At 37.1% G+C, this 23,647-nt stretch overlaps 1 long non-coding RNA gene across 6 annotated transcripts in view; it reads left to right on the top strand.

Moving 5' to 3' along the window:
* LOC123330649 overlaps nucleotides 1-23,647 on the top strand; it is a 443,928-nt gene that overhangs the window by 305,617 nt on the left and 114,664 nt on the right. The window contains exon 9 of one of the 6 annotated variants that reach the window (XR_006546731.2): nucleotides 8,245-8,635. The exons of the other annotated variants lie outside the window; for them this stretch is intronic. This is a non-coding gene — a long non-coding RNA (uncharacterized LOC123330649). Of the gene's footprint in view, nucleotides 1-8,244; nucleotides 8,636-23,647 lie in introns of those variants that run through there. 6 annotated transcript variants of the gene reach the window in all.

The raw sequence follows: 23,647 nt of genomic DNA, 5'->3' as shown, positions 1-23,647 counted from the left end.
ACCTACTGACCTGGGGAGTTCATCTTTCAGTGTCCTATCTTTTTGCCTTTTCATACTGTTCATGGGGTTCTCAAGACAGGAATACTGAGGTTGTTTGCCCTTCCCTTCTCCAGTGGACCATATTTTGTCAGAACTCTCCACCATGACCTGTCCATCTTGTGTGGCCTTACATAGCATGGCTTAGTTTCATTGAGTTAGACAAGGCTGTGATCTGTGTTATTAAATTGGTTAGTTTTCTGTGATTCTGGTTTCAGTGTGTCTGCTCTCTGATGCCCTCTCTCAGCACCTACTTTGTTACTTGGGTTTCTCTTACCTTGGAGAAACCTTACCCTTGTCTCAGTAGATATTTAATAAAGCCTGTTAATGAATAAATGAGCATACAACTTTTGTACCTCACCATCCAATTTACAAAGTGTTTTCATGGTCTATTATCTAATATCATAGAAGTATGAAATGTTAAAGTTGAAGGGATATTAAGGGCAACTTTAGTCCACTGTTCCCAGGTAGGATGATCTTGCTTCACTGGACATTTGGCAAAGTCTAGAAAGCTCTATACAGTCAGCAAAAACAAGACTGGGAGCTGACTGTGGCTCAGATCATGAATTCCTTATTACCATATTCAGACTCAAATTGAAGAAAGTGGGGGAAACCATTAGACCATTCAGGTATGACCTAAATCAAATCCCTTATGATTATACAGTGAAAATGAGAAATAGATTTAAGGGATGAGATCTGATAGACATAGGGCCTGATGAACTATGGACAGAGGTTCGTGACATTGTACAGGAGACAGGGAGCAAGAACATCCCCAAGAAAAAGAAATGCAAAAAAGCAAAATGGCTGTCTGAAGAGGCCTTACAAATAGCTGTGAAAGGAAGAGAAGTGAAAATCAAAGGAGAAAATGAAAGATATATCCATTTGAATGCAGAGTTCCAAAGAATAGCAAAGAGAGAGAAGAAAGCCTTCCTCAGTGATCAATGCAAAGAAATAGAGGAAAACAAAAGAGTGGGGAAGACTAGAGATCTCTTCAAGAAAATTAGAGATAGCAAGGGAACATTTCACGCAAAGATGGGCTCAATAAAGGACAGAAATGATATGGACCTAACAGAAGCAGAAGATATTAAGAAGAGGTGGCAGGAATACACAGAAGAACTGTACAAAAAAAGATCTTCACGATCCAAATAATTACGATGATGTGGTCACTCACCTAGAGCCAAACATCCTGGCATGTGAGGACAAGTGGGACTTAGGAAGTATCACTGTGAACAAAGCTAGTGGAGGTGATAGAATTCCAGTTGAACTATTCCAAATCTTGAAAGATGATGTGAAAGTGCTGTACTCAATATGCCAGCAAATTTGGAAAACTCAGCAGTGGACACAGGACTGGAAAATGTCGTGTTTCATTCCAATCCCAAAGAAAGGCAATGCCAAAGAATGCTCAAACTACGGCATGATTGCACTCATTTCACATGCTAGTAAAGTAATGCTCAAAATTCTCCAAGCCAGGCTTCAGCAATACATGAACCGTGAACTTCCTGATGTTCAAGTTGGATTTAGAAAAGGCAGAGGAACCAGAGATCAAATTGCCAACATCTTTTTGATCATTGAAAAAGCAAGAGAGTTCCAGAAAAACATCTATTTCTGCTTTATTGACTATGCCAAAGCCTTTGACTGTGTGGATCACAATAAACTGTGGTAAATTCTTAAAGTGATGGGAATACCAGACCACGCGACCTGTGTCTTGAAAAACCTGTATGCAGGTCAGGAAGCAACAGTTAGAACTGGACATGGAACAACAGACTGGTTCTAAGTAGGAAAAGGAGTATGTCAAGACTGTATATTGTCAACCAGCCTAACGTCTATGCAGAGTACATCATGAGAAACACTGGGCTGGATGAAGCACAAGCTGGAATCAAGATTACCCAGAGAAATATCAATAACCTCAGATATGCAGATGACACCACCCTTATGGCAGAAAGTCAAGAAGAACTAAAGAGCCTCTTAATGAAAGTAAAGAGGATAGTGAAAATGTTGGCTTAAAGCTCAACATTCAGAAAACCAAGATCATGGCATCCAGTCCCATCAGTTCCTGGCAAATAGATGGGGAAACAGTGTCAGACTTTATTTTTGGGGGCTACAAAACCACTGCAGATGGTGATTGTAGCCATGAAATTAAAAGATGCTTACTCCTTGGCAGGAACGTTATGACCAACCTAGATAGCATATTCAAAAGTGGAGACATTACTTTGTCAACAAAGGTCCATCTAGTCAAGGCTATGGTTTTTCCAGTAGTCATGTATGGATGTGAGAGTTGGCCTATAAAGAAAGCTGAGCACAGAAGAATTGCTGCTTTTGAACTGTGGTGTTGGAGGAGACTCTTGAGAGTCCCTTGGACTGAAAAGAGATTTCGCCAGTCCATCCTAAAGGAGATCAGTCCTGGGTGTTCATTGGAAGGACTGATGTTGAAGCTGAAACTCCAATATTTTGGCCACTTGATGCGAAGAGCTGACTCATTTGAAAAGACCCTGATGTTGGGAAAGATTGAAGACAGGAAGATAAGGGGATGCCAGAGGAATAGATGGTTAGATGGCATTATCGACTCAATGGACATGAGTTTTGGTAACCTCCGGGAATTTGTGATGGTCCGGGAGTCCAGTCGTGCTGTGCCTCATGGGGTCGCAAAGAGTCAAACAGGACTGAGTGACTGAATTGAACTGAACTGAAGACATTTTTAGTTGTCATAACTGAGAGGTGGATGTTACTGGCATATAATAGATAGAAACTAAACATTCTATAAAGCTCAAAGCATGATTTCTACAACAAAAACTGTACCCAACATGCCAGTAATGCTGAGATTGAGAAACTGCCCTCAGTTTATAAGTGAGGCAACTGAAATGCTGAGAAGTCAATAAAACCTCCCAGAGGATTCTTCACTTCAAGTACTTTTGCCTAAGAAGTTGACTCTCAATATATCTTGCAAAGGTGATGGAGATATTTTCTCATTTCATAAGTGAGAAAACTGGATATTTGGAAAAGTGATAGTCAGTGTCACTGGAGAAGGAAATTGCAACCCACTCCAGTATTCTTGCCTGGAGAATCCTGTGGACAGGGGAGCCTAGTGGGCTGCCGTCCATGGGGTCACACAAAGTCGGACATGACTGAAGCGACCTAGCATGCATGCATACATTGGGGAAGGAAATGGCACTCCACTCCAGTGTTCTTGCCTGGAGAATCCCAGGGACAGAGGAGCCTGGTGGGCTGCCGTCTATGGGGTCGCACAGAGTCGGACACAACTGAAGCGACTTAGCATGAATGCATGCATGCACTGGAGAAGGAAATGGCACTCCACTCCAGTGTTCTTGCCTGGAGAATCCCAGGGACAGAGGAGCCTGGTGGGCTGCCGTCCACGGGGTGGCACGTTGTCGGACACAACGGAAGTGACTTGGCGGCAGCAGCGGTGTCACACAAGTAGCAGGATTGAGAGCTAGCACTACTGCATGTCAGCTCTGTATTTAGGAATATAGTAGGTGACTGCATATGTGATTTATAAGATGCAAAAGGGGAAATTTCACATCATTTTACTTTTTTCTGAAGATCCTCGTCATTACTTGCCAAGCTCAGGGAAATTTAGTATCATTTTGTTGTTAGTGATTTGGAATCATCATATTATAGACAAACTTCAGGATCTATATAATCCTGGGAATACTGGTTAGGCAGGCAGGTTTGCTTTTAGTACAGTATGTGTAGAAAGTACATATTGTTCAGTGACTGATAGTTATCTTCTGTTGTTCTTCAGCTTCTAGCTACTGCTGTTAAACTATCATGCTTTCTGCCTTCAGTTTAGTTCAGTCACTCCATTGTGTCCAAGTCTTTGCGACCCCATGGACTGCAGCACACCAGGCTTCCCTGTCCATCACCAACTCCTGGAACTTGCTCAAACTTATGTCCATCGAGTTGGTGATACCATCCAACCATCTCATCCTCTGTCATCCCCTTCTCCTCCTGCCTTCGATCTTTCCCAGCATCAGTCTTTTCCAATGAGTCAGTTCTTCACAATAGGTGGCCAGAGTATTAGAATTTCAGCTTCAGCATCAGTCCTTCCAATGAACACCCAGGACTGATTTCCTTTAGGATTGACTAGTTTGATCTCCTTGAATTCCAAGGGATTCTCAAGAGTCTTCTCCAACACCACAGTTCAAAAGCTCAGCTTCTTTATAGTCCGACGCTCACATCCATACACGACTACTGTAAAATCCATAGCTTTGACTAGACGGACCTTTGTTGGCAAAGTAATGCCTCTGCTTTTTAATATGCTGTTTAGGTTGGTCATAGCTTTTCTTCCAAGGAGCAACCATCTTTTAATTTCATGGCTGCAGTCACCATATTCTAGGAAGGCTGAGGTTTGACTTCTTCCCAGAGCTTCACAACCCAAATAAGCACAAGATCATTCACAGAAATCTTTACTAAATGCCCATGCCTGACATTTAGTGACTAGTGCTCTTTTGTACTATATAGGCTTTTCCATCTGAAGTCTTTCCTCTTCCACAAGAATTTGTCCCAGCAGTACCTAGTAGGGCATATCGGTAGCCACTGTTCTGTTCCCAGTCTACAGGAAACATAACTACTTGGTGACACATGTTTCATTCTGTCTTCATTTTAGCTATTTTTGCCTTAACCCTCTCAGATAACTGCTTTTGAAAACAAAACACTTGTTAGCTCTCTCATGGAGCAAGGGAACCCCAGATCTCAAAGACACAGCCCTGGATAACCTCTTGGGACAGACACCAGAGAAAAGGAATTTCCATTATTTTGCAGTGAATCCAGGCTTCCACTCCTTAAAAAATGATGTGGCCATATCTTTGCCAGATTATTTCATCACATTCCTCTTTTAATAAATCATGAGGGAAATTAAGTTAAAGAAAAATCTTGTCAATTCAGGTTATTTTGTTTGTTTGTGTATTTATTTTGGCCATATTCCTTACATGGTCTGTAAGCTTAAAGTTGTACCTCTATACATATATAGCCTGATTGTATTATATCAGAGTCAAAAAAATATTATCCACATGGGTGGGTATGTACTCTCAGACTATAGAGGAAAGCTATACTGGTTTCCAAGCTGCTTTAATGACAGGAAAGAAAATAGTGCAAGAAGAATGATAAAGTGTGTGAAAAAATGTAAAGAAAAATTTTGCAGTAGGTAGTAAAGAAAAATAGGCTGTTTCACAGATACTTAGCTTTTGTATACACAATGATTTATTAAGAAGCTTTTTTTTAATTAGACTTAAGGAAAACACCATTACAAGTAACCTTCCTAAAATTACACTAATGGAATTTTCTTGAACTCTAAAGGGTTCCTTGAAACAAATATATGCACACTTATGTGAGGATAACAATATTTATTCTCAAATGTTATGAAAATATTTTTCTTTTTAGCCAAATGTTCTGTGGCTTCATGTTTTTAGTTTTAATATACAAATTTTATGCAAGAAATTATGTTAAGGATCCAATACTTTATATTGTACTAATCACTTTTATAACTGGAAATTACTTAATTCCTCATACATTTATTTTAAAAATAATAAATATATGATTTTCCCTAAAGTTTTGGTAGATCTAAGTAACATATTTTTCCTATTTTATTTTGTTCCTGTCTGCTTCTATAACTAAGGTGTTCTTTTTTGCCCCCCCTTCTGGCATTTATACAGAAAATATTTTTAAAGTGGGCAGTAAAGAAGATAAGAAACCATAGAAAGCACATTAGAAGTGAATAATGTTCCATTCTGTCAACAATGTGATTCTTCTAATACATTCATAGGGCAAAATTGAAGTATTTAATGGAAGCGTAATTATGTATTATTGCCACTAGAAACAAGCTGACATTTTTCTCTTAAACATTTATGATGGATACAAGTGGAGGATTGTCAGCAATACAATAATACATTTTATTTGTGCACAAATCTCTTAGCTATGCTTTGGTTGATAAATACCTAGCATCAAGTACAAGATGGATTTCAAGTAACTATATATTAAATGACATGCAGGTGAATTTCTTCTTTCTCTTATTTCTTCCAGGACATATCACTAAAATATTGGTTGCTCAGTACCTACCAAGATATCTTACATATTATCTCACAGGAAATATGTTAGAATGCTTTATTTCAAAGACAGTAAAATTTTTTCATCAATAATACTACTTTTAGTAATCTCTCTCCTTATGATTATATCACAAAAAATTCAGTCTTTTGCATATGAATGAAGATTCCTTAAAAATTGGATCTTATATGCATTATCTTTGAAAAAGCAATGAACTGTATTTCCACAGTTTTTGTAAGTCCTGTGCATGATTCCATAGCTGTTATACAATGATATGCATATCTTTCAGCTTAATTATTTATGATCTACCTTTTGTGATATCTATTTGGTAATGAATGTAATATAGCAATACTTTTCCTAATTGAAAATTTAAATTTAATGTAACTTAAATCATTTAGAATTTGCATTTCAAAACAATGAAATAAAGTCACTAAGGTGTCTGTTTTAGCTACCCCAGTTTTAACTAGCAGTTATCTCAACATAGATGCTAGTCAGAAGCTCAGATATGCATGCATTAGTGTTTCTGTAAGAATTAAAAAAAAAAAAAAGTTAGTATGTGACCCAGCTTTTATCTCCCTTCTTGCCCTCATTTTTCTGTCTATATTTCATTTTTTTCAGGTAATCTCACTTTACCTAATCAGTCCAAATGTCCACTATCCAAGGGAAGCCCCATAGGCAGGAAGCCAGGCCTGCACCTATTTGGGGCATTTTCATCTTCAGATGTTAGCTCAAGAATGGGTATATGCCTCTACATGAATCAGAGAGCTCCAAGGGAACACTTACTGGAGGCATCTTCCAGTAATTAGTCCTTCACCCTTAAGGGAGAATTATTGAACAAGATGGTTACTGTTTGTCTCTGCATTTTGTTGTATGCAGAGAACAAGGCATCTATCTGAAAAGGCAATCTTGCTACTGGTCAGAGAATAGAGGCTCTAGGCAGAGGAGGACAAAGTCAAGAGGCTCCAAAGAAATTAAAAAAAAAAAACAACACTTATTATTTAATGTCTGATTTGAACCCTATGCTTGGATTCTTTGCAACTACATGACCAGTAATTTTCCTTTATTTTTCAAGTCAGTCTGGGTTGAATTTACCTTTAAAGTGACATTTAAAGTGAAACACATTGGAACATGTAACTTTTCAAGATATTTCCCATTTAGCTGAATTAATTTTTCATCGGTTTGTAAATGGATTTTCTGAAGACATACAACAATGTTAATTGTTGTTGAGGGTAACACTGTTGCATGTCAAACTGAGAAAGCTAGACTTGGGACACTGCACTGGGATGGATGCAGTAGATTTAAAGATAGGGCCTTCGTGGGCATGCAGGATATTGAGTTTAGAACTCCATATTTGGTTCAATGCTTTGTTGTCACTTGAAATTCTTAATATTATTTTTTAAACAAAAGGGTTTCACATTTTCATTTTACACTGATTTATGCAAATTATGTTGTCAATTATGTACAGGTTGCTGTCTCAGCTCTTTTATTCTAGCTGGAATACAGATATAAGTATTGATAGGCTGAAATAGGAAGATGTCTTTTTTTTTTTTTTTAATGTGGTCAGTTGGGAAATGACAGGAAATGTTTCCTTGGGATTGCTTGGGGATGAAGAAAGTTTGACTAACAACTCCTGATCTCAGTTATAAGATTTTTCATGTTCTAACCATTTAAAGCCCATATTGGGCTCAGAAACTGAGATTGTCTGAGATTAAGATTTATCTCTGAAAACTAGAGGAATCCAAGAAGAAGGAGTTAAGAAAGTTATTAAAGAGTTGTTTAGAATGTGTAATTTTGCACTTTAGGACAATCTACACTGCAACATGAGAAGAACCTGAAAATTGAATCTGTTAGCTAAACATTGTCCTGCCAAAGATTATGTTTTTCTAATAAAATGTGTGTGTGCATATCCTACTTTTGTAAGCCTATAGTTTTAAATGGGCAAGATGTAAGAGTACGCTATGAAGATTTTCCCATTTAAAGGGGGTTTTTAATGGGTATGGGTAGTAGGCCAAGTGGTAACCCCAAAGATACGTTCATAAACGAATCCCTAGAAGCTGTGAATATTACTCTATATGGCAAAAGAGTGAATGTTACCTGAAGTGGCATAAAATGAGATTAAGGATTTTAAGGTGCATATTCTGGATTATCCAGGTAGGCCCTTGGTGCAGTCATATGTGTCTTTATACGAAGAAGGCAGAGGGACTTCTGACACAAACACACTGAGAAGAAGTCACTGTGAAGGTGGAGCAGAGGGATGGTGCCACAAGCCAAGGAATGATGGCAGCAATCAGAAGCTGGACGAGGCAAGAAGCAGATTCTCCCCCTTAAAGCCTCTAGAGTGTAGTTCTGCTGACATCTTGATTTCAAGTTGGTGAAACTGATTTTGGACTTCTGAACTTTTGGCCTCCAGAACTGTGAGAATAATTTTCTCTTGTTCTCAGCCATCAAATTAGTGATAAATTTATGGTAGTCAAAAGAAACTAATATAGTATACTATTACTAATGATTCACAGTGATGAAATATAATATTTAAAAAAGGATGAATTGTTGATAATGTATGAGATAGGTATGGTAGATGAATGAAAGTTGTCATTGAAAGATCAATACCTTACAAGAAGTCTGAGCACTATTAAAATCATTCACCTAATTTATTTTTTAGTTTATTTTTTAATTGGAGGATAATTGCTTTACAATGCTGGGTAGGTTTCTGCCATACACCAGTGCAAATCAGTTGTAATTATATATACATAGGGCTGGAAGAAGCACAAGCTGGAATCAAGATTGCCAGGAGAAATATCGATAACCTCAGATATGCAGATGACACCACCCTTATGGCAGAAATTGAAGAGGAACTAAAGAGCCTCTTGATGAAAGTGAAAGAGGAGAGTGAAAAAGTTGGCTTAAAGCTCAACATTCAGAAAACTAAGATCATGGCATCTGGTCCCATCACTTCATGGGAAATAGATGGAGAAACAGTGGAAACAGTGGCAGACTTTATTTTTTGGGGCTCCAAAATCACTGCAGATGGTGACTGCAGCCATGAAATTAAAAGACGCTTACTCCTTGGAAGGAAAGTTATGACCAACCGAGATAGCATATTGAAAAGCAGAGACATTACTTTGCCAACAAAGGTCCGTCTAGTCAAGGCTATGGTTTTTCCTGTGGTCATGTATGGATGTGAGAGTTGGACTGTGAAGAAAGCTAAGCACCGAAGAATTGATGCTTTTGAACTGTGGTGTTGGAGAAGACTCTTGAGAGTCCCTTAGGCTGCAAGGAGATCCAACCAGTCCATCCTAAAGGAGATCAGTCCTGGGTCCTCATTGGCAGGACTGATGCTAAAGCTGAAACTCCAATACTTTGGCCACCTCATGCGAAGAGTTAATTCATTGGAAAAGACCCTGATTCTAGGAAAGGTTGGGGGCAGGAAGAGAAGGGGATGGCAGAGGATAAGATGGCTGGATGGCATCACGGACTCGATGGACATGGGTTTGGGTGGACTCCGGGAGTTGGTGATGAACAGGGAGGCCTGGCATGCTGTGATTCATGGGGTCACAAAGAGTCGGACACGACTGAGCAACTGAACTGAACTGAACTGATACATATATATGTATATATATATGTATATGTATATATATATCCTCTCCCTCCCCACTCCCCTTACATTCATCTCGGTTGTCAAAGACCACCAGGATGGGCATCCTGTGTTATATACCAGCTTCCCACAAACAATGTATATATGTCAATGCTACTTTCTCAATTTGTCCTACCCTCTCCTTTCCCTACTGTGTCCAGAGGTCTGTTCTCTACATCTGTATCTCCATCCCTTCCCTGAAAATAGGTTCATTAGTACTATTTTTCTAGATTCTGTATATATGCATTAATATACTATACCTGTTTTTCTCTTTTTGACTCACTTCACTCCATATAACAGGTTTAGGTTCATCTACCTCACTAAAACTGACTCAAACTTGTTCCTTATTATGGCTGAGTAATATTCCATTTTGTATTTGTACCACATCTTTATCCATTCATCTGCTGATGGACATCTGGGTTGCCTCTATGTCCTGGCTATTGAACTAGAGCTGCAATAAACATTGGAGTACATGTCTTTTTGAATTGTGTTTTTCTCAGGATATAATGCCAAGTGGTAGGATTTCTGGGTCATATGGTAGTTTTATTCCTATTTTTTAAAGAAATCTCCACACTGTTCTCTATCATGGATGTATTGATTTACATTCCCAATAGCAGTGCAGGAGGGTTCTTTTTTCTCCACATCTTCTTGGAAATTTATTGTTTAGATTTTTTAATGATGGCCATTCTGATTGGTGTGAGATGATAACTCATTGTTTTTAAGATTTGCATTTCTCTAATAGTAAGCAATGTTGAGCATCTTTTCACGTGGTCACTGGCCCTCAAAAGTACTCACTTTAAAGTCAAGGACTTAGCTTTGCTGAAGGTAAGAAGTACCACATTCTCGGCTGAGGGATGCAGTCCAATACCAGGAGTTAATCATGACTTATTGGCAATGGCAAAACGCTTATTAGATGCAGAAAGTGTTTTTAGGATAGCTGTATAGGAAATTGATAATTATTAATATTTAATGATTCATATTATGCTTGGCAGGCTACCTACTGGGTACAGACAAGTTCATCCACAGAATAGTTTTAAGCTCTTGAAAATATTTTTATTGTTTTGTGTGTGGGTATTGGAATCATTTTTAACTGAAGCATTTGAAGCTCTGACTTTGTATACACATAACTAGTCTGAAATATTTATAACAGTATCCACTCTTATAACCTCAAATAAATAGACATAATGAATTTAATATTTATGCTTCAATTTACTGCATCATGAATTTGAAATGATTAGGAGATATCATAAAATCCAATACTATATATACACAATGTGTGTGTGTGTGTATATTTAAACTGGGCATAAAAATAAGTAACTCATAATTGGGAAAATGCAGGATTTATTTTCAGCACTATGACAGTTTATGTTACACAAATGCCCTAGCCATTTAGGGGTTTTTCACACTTTCTTTTACACTTTATCATATTTTTCAGTTAGTTAATTTGCTATGAAACTAAACTTATTTCTATGTATATTTCTACAGTTCTATCAGTCTTTCTTTTACGATTATAAAAGAGGGAATTGAAGATACCCCTAAGATATCAGGTGGATTAATATTTAAGTGGTAAAATGGGAAATAAAACACTAGGTTCAAATAAATATCTATACTTGGTAATACCTTAAAAATAGTATTTATTTAACATCTCAAGAATGATGGCAACAGAGATAAAGAAACAAACAAGAAATGAACAAGTCACTGCCCCAAAGTTCACTGAGCCGTGAGAGGTGCAGAGGATCAAGCAATCCAGTACAGGTGTTTGGGTTACCTCTCTGATGTTGTTTCTTACCACACTTCTCCTCTCATATGTATATTCCTTCTTCATCACTTTTGTATTTGCCATTTCTGTGCCTGGAATGTTCTTTTCCTGTGTCTTAGGTCACGTTTTCCTAGAAGAAGACCCAGAGCCAAGGATTAAGGTACAAGTAATGCCTTAGTGGGAAGGAAGACCCTGAGGAAATCTTCTTCCCTACTGGAGGGTGAATTGCATCTGAGCAAAGGCAGCGGACTTTTGTATCCTCATAACATTCAGTAATTGACTTTGGATGCCTGAGACAGGGAAGTTCAGTCCAGTTCAGTCGCTCAGTCGTGTCCGACTCTTTGCGACCCCATGAATCACAGCATGCCAGGCCTCCCTGTCCATCACCAACTCCCGGAGTTCACCCAAACTCATGTGCATTGAGTCAGTGATGCCATCCAGCCATCTCATCCCCTGTCGTCCCTTTCTTCTCCTGCCCCCAATCCCTCCCAGCATCAGGGTCTTTTCCAATGAGTCAACTCTTTGCATGAGGTGGTCAAAGTACTGGAGTTTCAGCTTTAGCATCATTCCTTCCAAAGAAATCCCAGGGCTGATCTCCTTCAGAATGGACTGGTTGGATCTCCTTGCGATCCAAGGGACTCTCAAGAGTCTACCCCAAAACCACAGTTCAAAAGCATCAATTCTTCGGTGCTCAACCTTCTTCACAGTCCAACTCTCACATCCATACATGACCACAGGAAAAACCATAGCCTTGACTAGACGAACCTTTGTTGGCAAAGTAATGTCTCTGCTTTTGAATATGCTATCTAGGTTGGTCATAACTTTCCTTCCAAGGAATAAGTGTCTTTTAATTTCATGGCTGCAGTCACCATCTGCAGTGATTTTGGAGCCCAAAAAAATAAAGTCTGCCACTGTTTCCACTGTTTCCCCATCTATTTCCCATGAAGTGATGGGACCGGATGCTATGATCTTCGTTTTCTGAATGTTGAGCTTTAAGCCAACTTTTGTCAAAATAACTGGCCTGAGGTTTCAGTTTGATAATTGTCAGCATTTTGAGAAAAAGGTATGAAGAATGTTCCATTTAAATGGGGTTATGCTGACATGCTTTCTGATTGGAACAGAATGCTTTTCTGTGTGAATATTTGTGTAAATACATTGTTAATATAAAAGTAAGTGAAACCCATGTGCTCTCCATATCAGCAGCTGAAAATAAAGGAGGATACTCCGTGGTTTGATTTGCAATAAGTTACTGCAATGTGATAAGCACCTCCCAGATACTGCTATATTATGACATTTCTCTCTCTCTCTCTCAAAAAGAGTTCAGCCAAACAGTATCCATAGGCATATAAGTATGCTTGTGCACATAGGCAAATGTGTGCACATGTGCGCACACACACAGAAAGGGAAAAGAAAGGCAAGAAAATGAAAAATGAAATGTAAGTTTCTGCAGGCAGAGCACCAGAAAAAAGAAAAGCAGCTTGAAGTTGATGTAGTGTGACAGAAGAAGAGACGCAGGAATGTGAAACATATCATGAGCTGCTGACCACCATTACCTAAGCAGAAATTTCCTAAGAGTTATTAAAAACAAACAAAACCAAAACACATATAGCCACTGAGATCCACACTAGCCTTAAGAATTCAGGGATGTAAAAGCTAAATTCTGAGGTGAGAGCTAAATTCTTAGCTCATTTGGGACTGCATTCTTCTGAGTACCAAGGAACAAATAAAATTTAATGACAAAAGATGAAAAAATGATAACTCTGAATTGGAGCTGCTCAGTTCACTTAGCACATTAAACATTCTGCTTCTCCCAAGCAAATTAAAAAAACTCAAAAATGATCATAAACCAACAATCTCCTCTCCTACAACTCAGATTACAAGGATGCAGTTAAAATAGTACTCAGCCATGAAGTCAGGGATACTAAAGCCTCACTTTTCTTAGGAAATTGCCAAATCTATCTGTAATTTTAAGAAAGTGAAGAAAATGGATACAATAAATAAAAGACAGACCTTAGAAACAGGCATTTGCAAATATATTACTCCAGAATAATTAAAGAATAGCTTAAATAATAAGAACAATATTAAGGAAATTAAAAAATTGTGAACTTTCAGAAATAATAAATAAATTAAGAGATTAAAATAATTATCAATGAAGGGTAAAAAGGAAGAGATGGAAAAACACTGGCAGCAAAAAATAATGTATTAGAAAAAAAGGAAACACTTTTTGACTGTGAAAGCAGGATTGTTATAAAAAACAGTATTTGGGAAATCAAAGAATTTGGTGGAAAAGAACAAAGATATAAGTTACTCCAGAGAAGTTGATAGATGTAACAGCCAGAAAATGATTGATCACCATAAGCGTTCTTGGTATTTGTGAAGAAAATAGGTCAAATGGAACAAGCAAAATAAACCCAATTTTCAGTTCAGTTCTATTGCTCAGTTTTGTCCTACTCTTTACGACCCATGTGAAAGGTTGTTGTTGAATCACACGAAGACACCGGGATTCTTGGCCCCCGGAGGAGAAGAATTCAATCTGGGGCCAGAGATGAGGCTTGATCGCTCAGAGCTTTTGTGTAATAAAGTTTTATTAAAGTATAAAGGAGATAGAGAAAGCTTCTGACATAGGCATCAGAAGGGGGCAGAAAGAGTACCCACTTGCTAGTGTTAACAATGAGGTTATATAATCCAAAGAATGTCTGGAGGTTGTAAAGACCTCATCAGACCTACTCCCATAATTTACATTTTAAGATAACACTGTCCTCAGGCAAGATACATCCTTGTAAAGACCAGGTCTACTCCCATAATTAACATTTTAAGATAACAGAAGGTTTAATACAAAGACTGTCCTTAGGCAGGATACATTATTGTTATATAATCCTAAGGAATGTGGAGAAAGAAAAAAAGTTTGTCCTTTCTTCCTCCTTGAGAATTCCAGACCCCTCTCTCCTTGGGGACCCCTAGACTCCTTATCAACCTGCCTAGGAACTGACTCTCTCACATGGACTGCAGCATGCCCGACTTCCCTGTCCATCACCAACTCCCAGAGCTTGCTCAAAGTCATGTCCAATGAGTTGGTGATGCCATCCAACCATCTTTCCTCTGTTGTCCCCTCCTCCTCCTGCTTTCAGTATTTCCCAGCATCAGGATTTTTCCAATGAGTCAGTTCTTCGCATCAGGTGGCCAAAGTATTGGAGCTTCAACTTCAGCATCAGTCCTTCCAATGAATATTCAGGACTGATTTCCTTTAGGGCTGACTGGTTGGATCTCCTTGCAGTCCAAGGGACTTCCAAGAGTCTTCTCCAACACCACAGTTCAAAAGCAGCAATTCTGTGGCACTCAATCTTCTTTATAGTCCAACTCTCATCTCCATACATGACTACTGGAAAAACCATAGCTTTGACTAGATGGACCTTTGTTGGCAAAGTACTGTCTCTGGTTTTTAATATGCTGTCTAGGTTGGTCATAGCTTTTCTTTCAAGGAACAAGCATCTTAATTTCATGGCTGCAGTCACTGTCCACAGTGATTTTGGAGCCCAGAAAAATAAAATCTGTCACTGTTTCCATTGTTTCCCATCTATTTGCCTTGAAGTGATGGGACTTCTTTGTTTTTTGAATGTTGAGTTTTAAGCTAGCTTTTCCACTCTCCCCTTTCACTTCCATCAAGAGGTTCTTCAGTTCCTCTTAGCTTTCTGCCATAGGGTAGTGTCATCTGCATATCTGAGATTGTTGATATTTCTTCCCGCAGTCTTTATTCCAGCTTGTGCTTCAGCCAGCCAGGCATTTCACGTGATGTATTCTGCATGTAAATCAAATAACCAGGGTGACAATATACAGTCTTGATGTACTTTTCCAGTTTGGAACAATTTTTTTTTTATTAATTATCCGGTTCTAACTGTTGCTTCTTGACCAGCATGCAGGTTCCTCAGGAGGCAGGTAAGGTGGTCTGGTATTCCCATCTCTTTAAGAATTTTCCACAGTTTGTTAGAAAACAGCTTATACAAAATTTAGAAAACAGGTTATACAAAATAATTCAATCAGTGCACAGAAAGGATTGATAACAATAAAATAATTAGAAGAATGTAGAGGTTATCATATATCCTGAAAAATGGACTAATCTTTAAATATAAAGAATCCTAAAAGCATCCAGGAAAGATTATTATATCATCTGCTGTGAAAGAAAAATATGTTGGTTTGCAAACATAATGTCGATATATTAAAATACATGGAAAAATCAAATTATTAGGTAAAACATGCCAAAGTTAAACAAAGAATAATGTTGAATTCCTAATTTGCTTCCCTTACCAAAAAATGCATTTTTGGGTAATGGATGAAGAATACTTAAAAATGAAATTATAAATAAAATAGAATAAAAATGTGGAGCAATTTTGTAATATTATTTTAGAAATTAAATTCTAGAAGACAGCCTAAAAATTGAGCTATTTTGTGTGAGTGCTTTGTGTGGGGACAAAGTAGTGTTCTTCAAAATATGGTGAAATAACCAGAATATGAAAGATAAGAAATAGATTAATTTGATGACAGAATCTTTGAAAATATTCTAAATGATCAAAATTTATGTAAACAAATTTAATAGACCTACAGAAATTCTACCTACCTCACATAGGACACAAAGGTATTTTTACTACTTGATATAGAAATCTTGGGGCTTCCCTGTGGCTCAGTGGTAAGGAATTTGCCTGCCTCCCAAGCGGGAGACACAGGTTCTATCTCTGGGAAGGAAATGGCAACCCACTCCAGCCTTCTTGCCTGGGATATCCAAGGACAGAGGAGCCAGGAAGGGTACATTCCATGGGTTTGTAAAAAATTTGTACACGAATTACCAACTAAACAACAACACAGAAATCTTATAAATAAAAATGAAAGAGGTGAAAAAAACAGAAAATCAATATAAATGAGCAAGTCATAGAAAAAGAAATACACATGGCTGGATAACATAAAATTATTTAGTGTCCTGCATCTGGCTAGGAGACTAAAAGAATAATAATAATAAAAAAAAGTGGCAAATCTTATAGCAAATTTAGGGACCAGACATGGATGGAAAATATACTTTTTCTGCTATTGTGTCTAGAATTGGTCACATGAATCAACCCAGATGCAATGGAACTGCAAAATGTAATCTTTTTGTATGCCTTAATGAAAAGACACGTTTCACTAGTAATATAGCTGTTTTACATGCTATTTCATTCTAGGGGTTTATTTATTTTTCTAGGGGAAATTCTCTACAGAGATTTAGATACAGAATTTTATCAATTAGATTAGTTTTTATTAGTTAACTAATAAATTTTAATACCCTCAAATCTTGGTACATTATGTGTATAGCAGTTTAAAAAAGGCAATTAATTTATAGTGAATATAGCCAAGATATATTATTAAGAAAAAAGTAATTCAAAGCAATGTATACCACACGATCCCATTAAACTAAGGTAATAGTGAGAGAGATGACTTTTACAAATGTAGAACTTTGTCTTCTTTTTTCTCTTTGCTAACACCTCTTCAGTGAAAGCTCTAGTGATTACTTTGTATAAAATATATATGAAAACTAATCTAATTCATCTCCTCATTGTTATCATCACTATCATGAGTATGATAACGATAATCTCTAACATTTGTAGAGCTGTGTTTGATTACATAAAACACCTTTTTTCCAGTTCCTGTGAAATTTGCAGGAAAGAAACATAATATTTTTATAAAATATTAAAGGGACACTTTAGAATTTGAGAGAAATACAATGACTTTCCCAAAGCCCCATGGTTGTCAAATGGTGATAATTACCCAGCTTTCTTAGCTGCTAATTTAGGGAATCTTTAAACAAAGGGTAATTAGCAGTCATCTGTTAAGAAGCAGCTCCAAGATTTGATTAAAATCTTCAAGTTTTTAGATGTTATTGTAATCAAAAAGCATAATTCTGAAAAAAAGAAGTAAAATAAGATGAAGACTAAATGCCAAAATTATGTTCTGATATCTGCATTAATTTTATCCCCAACCCAACTCAATTTCTGGGGAGCAGATATATGACCTCTTACTTTTTCTAAGAATTGAGTCCTTCTGGCTTATTGTTTTTATTTAAAGCTTTTAGCATTAGGAAAGACAATGCTAATTATTTTATTTTCAGTTCAACTAACTACGCATCTTTTAGGCAAATCAGTCACCATTTAGAAATAAAAATCCTGCTTATGCCAAACTCATACTTCCCTGCCACTTTTTAACAATTTCAGCTCTTTACTGGGACCATATGTCAATACCATCACTCTATCACTCAGAGCCTTTTAAGCACCTATTCACAAATAGCATTATACTTGGTGCTGTTCAGAGTAAGTTAAAACTTAATGGATCTTGCATTTGAGGAGTTTAAAACAGAAAATGGAACAGTAACCTAGACAGAAAGTAAGAATTAGAAACTTGAGTTTGACAAATTGTCTGCAAGTCCAAAAAAGCAAACAAAAAAACCCCAAACTCTTTGCATTAAAAAAAAAATTCAGGTTTTCAGAATATGAAGCTACAGGTCTAATGCTTCAAAGTGGGGGAAAATGAATTTGAAAGCTTCTGTTTTTGAATATAAGCCAAACTGAACTTGCATGGGATATTTTTTTCCTTATGTAACTCTTTCAATCAGTGGCAGATCTAAACAACTATTCATTAGCTATTTAGAGATATGATTAGTAGGTAGAATGTGCCTATTCTGTCTCTGAGAGTGTAGATGTGGCTCCAGGGAGCCTCGCAGCTCCAGATCTGTGTTTACTTTTCAGCTCTGCCAGATTCATCCCTCTCCATGTCATCAGCAAATTGCCACTTGTGCCTTGCTCTGTACTTTACTAAATTTGATAATAAGATTATTTCACATCCAGCTGGGATTTTTGCTGATTACTTAAAAACATTATTTCTTCAGAAAATCGTGCTATTTTTAATCACACAACTTTTCATACTTGCATAATTAAGAAAAAATATTCAGATACAATTCTCTTGTATTTTTGCTACATTTAAAAATGCATTTTGGGCAATTGAATTTTCTGAAGATCGAATAGAAAAGGCTAGTGATTGTTAACTAGCTTTTCCCCCCAAATCAAAGCACTATACATAGAATATCTTTCTCTAAATAGTAATTCTATTTAGATGTTCATTTTCCAGCAAGATTTTTGGATTATCTTGAATTTAGCCTAGTTTCGTGAAATGATTCACAAGCTTTCTGAAAATTTTAGGCCAGATTATCCATGGATCAGCAGTTGCTGTAAAGAAAATGCTGATAATGTTGAAGAAGGAGGTCAAGGTATCCTGAAATAGAAATGAATACAAGTGTATATTTGAAAATTTGCCAGTCATTAAATATTTTTTCCAAATACCCATTTATATTTTTAGGTCATTTTATATTGACACCTCTGTGAAAGTCCGTCTAGAATTAGGATGAATGTTTTAGTGGTTTATTATTATATTTTTTCTAAGTATATATCAGAGTTTCTTGAATTAATTTTAAGTAAAGTTTGGATTTATGACTCAATTATTAATGTTTATATGTATTTGCTATATATACTTAGTAATAAAAGGATGAATGAGTCCTGAAAAGCCAGGTGTTTGGGATATCATCTCTTGGAAATGTCTATGCAGGGGGTCCATCCATAGTAATAGAGCTGATAATAAGGTGATATTACAGTCTTTTGGACCTGGTGTGATATAAGACAGATTTCTAATGAGAACAATATCATCAACAAAGGAATGAAAATTTGTTCTTGGTGAGGGGAGAGGGATTAAAAAAAAAAGTGTTTTTATTACAATATTATGTAGCCCTCCAAAGCTCCACTGTATCTACAGAGTTTTATTTCTTAGTATTTAATTTCTCTCATAGGATTTTTTTGAGTAACACAGTAGTAGTATTGGCATTGAGGCCTTGGAAGATACATAAAATGTGGTTAAGAATAGAACATGTTACAAATTATAGTGATTAGATCGCTGCGCTTGGAGGGCTTTCTCTCAGGTGTTTGCTCAGTCTGGAAGGCCTGTTGTGGGAGGTGGCCTGCCGGTGCCTGTTGGTTGTCACTGCCCTCTGCCTGTGGATCTAGAGGTTTATGTTTGATTCGCAGTGCTTTCGGGTGAGGTTGCCTCTGGGAATTAAATAAAAATCGTTTAAAAAATAAAGATAGCTTATTATTTATTTTTACAACTTTAGTCAACCCAGAATTAGTAAAGTACTAAAAAAAAAAAAAAAGCAACTTTGTAATATCTGAAAGACTACCTATCTAGTAGATAATTTAAACTTATTTTCTCATATAAAGCAGAAGTTAAAAGCTAAATTGGGCTTCCCTGATAGCTCAGTTGGTAAAGAATCCATCTGCAATGCAGGAGATAGCTCAGTTTATAAAGAATCTACCTGCAATGCAGGAGACCTGGTTTGATTCCTGGGTCAGGAAGATCTGCTGAAGGGATAGGCTACTCATTCCAGTATTCTTGGGCTTCCCTGGTGGCTCAGCTGGTAAAGAATCTGCCCGCAATGCGGGAGACCTGGGTTTGATCCCTGGGTTGGGAAGATCCTCTGTAGAAGGGAAGATCTACCCACTCCAGTATTCTGGCCTGGAGAACTCCATGGACGGTATAGTCCGTGGGGTCGCAAAGAGTTGGACATGACTGAGTGATTTTCACTCACTTAAAAGCTAAATTCACTACAAGTAACTTTTAAGCAACTATTCTAGTTTTTATGTTGTTACTTTTGCTGGAAAATAAGCTTTGAATTATCAATTTTAAAATCTTTATTGCATTGCTATTATTATTTTGTTGCTTATATATATTCTTAATTTAATATATAATTTGATACAATTTCTTTAAGTAGAAAAATTTTCTTTTAAGTTACTCAACAAAAGCAGTATTAAATTACCAAACTTTACATTTTAAAATTTTTGCTTAAAAATATTTAGTTATTCTTGACCCTGCATTGAATAAAAAGAGGAAGCCTTGAATGTTTATTCTATGTATATAATTCAGATAGTGATACATTACATCATCAACAGATAAATGATCTACCTATGACAGTAAAATACAATCAGTTCAGTTCAGTTCAGTTGTGTCTGACTCTTTGCGACTCCATGGACTGCAGAACACCAGGTATCCCTGTCCATCACAAAAACCCAGAGCTTACTCAAACTCATGTCCATTGAGTCGGTGATGCCATCCAACCATCTTTCCTCTATCATTCCATTCTGCTCCTGCTTTCAATCTTTCCCAACATCAGGGTCTTTTCCATTGAGTTAGTTCTTCGAAAGTGGCCAAAGTATTGGAGTTTCAGCTTCAGCATCAGTCCTTCCAGTGAATATTCAGGACTGATTTCCTTTAGGATGGACTGGTTGGATCTCCTTGGAGTCCAAGTGATTCTCAAGAGTCTTCTCCAACACCACAGTTCAAAAGTATCAATTCTTTGGTGATCAGCTTTCCTTATGGTCCAACTCTCACATCCATACGTGACTACTGGAAAAACCATAGCTTTGACTAGATGGACTTGATTTGTTGGAAAGTAATGTCTCTGCTTTTTAATATGCTGTCTAGATTGGTCATAACTTTTCTTCCAAGGAGCAAGCATCTTTTAATTTCATAGCTGCAGTCACCATCTACAGTGATTTTGGAGCCCAGAAAAATAAAGTCTGTTACCATTTCCATTGTTTCCCTATCTATTTGCCATGAAGTGATGGGACCAGATGCCATGATCTTAGTTTTATGAATGTTGAGTTTTAAGCCAACTTATTCACTCTCCTTTTTCACTTTCATCAAGAGCTTCTTTAGTTCTTTGCTTTCTTCCGTAAGGGTGATTCCATATGCATATCCGATGTTACTGATATTTCTCCAGGCAATCTTGATTCATTTCTCATGATGTACTCTGCATATAAGTTAAATAAGCAAGTTGACAATATACGGCTTTGATGTACCCTTTTACCTATTTGAAACCACTCTGTTGTTCCATGTCCAGTTCTATCTGCTGCTTCTGACCTGCATACAGATTTCTCAGGAGGCAGGTAAGGTAGTCTGGTATTCCCTTCTCTTGAAGAATTTTCCACAATTTGCTGTGATCCACACAAAGGCTTTGCCATAGTCAATAAAGCAGAAATAGATGTTTTTCTCGAACTCTGTTGCTTTTTCGATGATCCAATGGATGTTGACAATTTGATCTCTGGTTCCTCTGCCTTTTCTAAATCCAATTTGAACATCTGGAAGTTCATGGCTCATGCGCTATTGAAGCCTGGCTTGGAGAATTTTGAGCATTACTTTGCTAGCGTGTGAGTTGCAATTGTGTGAAAGTTTGAGCATTTTTTGGCACTGCCTATCTTTGGGATTGGAATGAAAACTGACCTTTTCCAGTCCTGTGGCCACTGCTGAGTTTTCCAAATTTGCTGGCATACTGAGTGCGCCAGTTTCACAGCATCATCTTTTAGGATTTGAAATAGCTTAACTGGAATTCCATCACCCCCACTAGCTTTGTTCATAGTCATGCTTTTTAAGGCCCAGTTGACTTATTCCAGGATGTCTGACTCTAGGTGAGTGATCACACCATCGTGGTTATCTGAGTCATGAAGATCTTTTTCATGGGGAGAAACTGGAAAACAAGTTTCTATAAAGGCTCCTAATAAAGGTGATAATGGAAAAAAAAAAAAAAAGCTGGAATACACAATTGTGGAAACACAGGCATTTGGTATTTGTTCCAGGCACAGAGGCCTCAGTGACAGGTAGCATGTTAGTGCTAAATAAACAATGTAACCAGATTCCATCCTGTGGAAGTGACAAGACATGAAGTAAGAGTTAAACAAGCAGACAAAAACCACTGAGTTCCAATTGAAATAGAAAACAACAACTTTAAGATAAGGCTAGTATTGATGAGTAAAACTATGTAAATTTGCTCAAGGATTCTCTGCCTGGTTTTAATTACTCTCTCTATGTTGATGACTCCCGGGTGTATAGATCTCAGGTCTCTTTCCTAAACTCTACTAATTGTAGAAACTTCATGCCTTAAAAACGTTTCAGACTTTAAGACTGAACTCCTATGGTCTTTTCTCTAATCTCTTCCTCCCTTGTTTTTTCCCTTGACTTTTCCATCTCCGAATTTTGCAGAAATATTCAACCAGTTGCTTAAGCCAGAAGCTGGGTTGTTGGGTCATTTCTTTCTGTTACTTCATTCCCATATTAAATTCAGTAGCAAATATTTATGTTGTCATAATACTTAATTTTATATGTTTCATGGGTCCGTAAAGCATACTAGTTTTCTTTCATTCTCATTCTCTTGCAATCATTTCTCTATTAAAAATAAGTTATATGAATACTATTTAATAATGTTTTGCTGCATAAAACTCCTCAGTGATTTCCCATTGCAATTAAAACAAATATTAATTCTAATTCCTTACTATGTGCTATAAATTCTTTCATAATCTGGTCCTTGGTGTCTCCAAGCTCTTATCTTGCCTCCAAGCTGCAAATGGTCATTCTTTTAGCTTCTTGCATTAAGCCCAGCTCTTTGTTCTTCTATAAGACCTTTTATTCAGTTGCTTTTATTGCCTGTAATGTCATTTCATGCCACCCTTTCTGTGGAATTATATAATTTTGTTCTTGAGGTCTCAACTAGAAAGTTAGCTCTTGAGTGTTATCCTTCCAGACTCTCCTCTTGACAAAGGTTCTTACCTTCACCCTACTCACTTATCACTTTCTCTAAATTGGTATCCAGTTTGTTCTTTATATCACTGACTATCATTTGTCATTTTTAATTTATTGTTGTTCTTCTTTTAGTATATCTCCTCCACTAAATTGTGAACTTATGAGAGCAGCTTTGTTTTCTTTGGCTCACATCATATCATCAGATCTTAGCTTCCAGTTTTTCCATTTTTGTGCTTAGTCACTCAGCTGTGTCCAGCTCTTTGTAATGTTATGGACTGTAGCCTTCCAAGCTCCTCTATCCATGGGAATTCTCCAGGCAAAAATACTGGAGTGAGTTATCATGCCCTCCTCCAGGGGATCTTCCCAACCCAGGGATTGAACCCAGGTCTCCCTCATTGCAGGCAGATTCTTTACAGTCTGAGTCACCAGGGAATTGTTCCAAAGTAATAAAGCAATAGTATTTATAGAAAAATGCCCCTTCCAGACAATGACTGAAGGGTTCATATAATACTACCTCAGAAAATCTTGTA

Source organism: Bubalus bubalis, chromosome 2 (genome assembly GCF_019923935.1).
Source record: "Bubalus bubalis isolate 160015118507 breed Murrah chromosome 2, NDDB_SH_1, whole genome shotgun sequence".
Lineage (NCBI taxonomy): Eukaryota > Metazoa > Chordata > Mammalia > Artiodactyla > Bovidae > Bubalus > Bubalus bubalis.
The sequence above is the reverse complement of the archived record's forward strand: the minus strand, read 5'-3'. Positions and strand labels throughout refer to the sequence as shown.